A 799-nucleotide genomic window follows, 5' to 3' on the forward strand; every position below is an offset into this window, starting at 1 on the left:
TTTATAATTGCATTCTCTGGATTAGAACTAGGTATTGCATTTATACAATCACAAGTTTTTGTAGTGTTATCTTGTTCATATATTAAAGATGCATTAGAATTACATTAAAGGTATATTACCTTATTTTTTTAGACGTAATTTCGGATATTCCTTGTTCTATTTGTAATGGGGCAAATTGTAAGGGTAAAGTCTTTTGTGGCGATACTACCTGTATATGTATAAGAACTGTGTAACCCTTTAACTCTAGATTGTTAGTAATATAATTGTTTTGTATTATTAACATGATATCAAAAGTAATTACCTTACCAGATAGTTTAATATGTCCCAGTATATATTGATTTATAAAGGTGGATAATTACAATTGTATATCTACAAAAAAAAGGGGTGTGTTGCATAGGGCTATGCATTTTGATTGCAGATCATAAATTTAAGGTTCAACTCCTTCACATCCCTAGGTTATACCTATCCGTATTATATTTTTATAAAACAAACTCTTTTATCCTCCCCCGCAAGCTTGCGGGGGAGGATAAAATAAATAAAAAACAATGTAGTATTTGAACTCACCTATACAAAATTTTTCAGATTAATTTAAAGGAAATAGTTACTTCCTCTCTAATTTTTGTTCGGATATTTATAAATTACCCTGTAAAAAAAAAAAGTAACCGTAAGCTTGCGGGGGGGACTAGATATCTTTATAACATTCTTTAATAGCCTTTATAGCTCAATGGTAGAGCGGAATACTGTTAATATTCTGATAAATGTTCGATTCATTTTAAAGGCTTCTCATTTGCCTTTACAA

At 29.8% G+C, this 799-nt stretch overlaps 1 non-coding gene across 1 annotated transcript; it reads left to right on the forward strand.

Annotated features, from left to right (window-relative positions):
- Positions 1-710: 710 nt before the first annotated feature.
- Positions 711-781, forward strand: J4E84_011145. Its single transcript has one exon. It is a non-coding gene; the product is annotated as a tRNA-Asn (tRNA).
- Positions 782-799: the final 18 nt, after the last annotated feature.

The sequence above is a fragment of the Alternaria hordeiaustralica genome (genome assembly GCF_023758085.1).
Source record: "Alternaria hordeiaustralica strain BMP 2776 chromosome Unknown scaffold_146, whole genome shotgun sequence".
In the NCBI taxonomy this organism is placed as follows: Eukaryota; Fungi; Ascomycota; class Dothideomycetes; order Pleosporales; family Pleosporaceae; genus Alternaria; species Alternaria hordeiaustralica.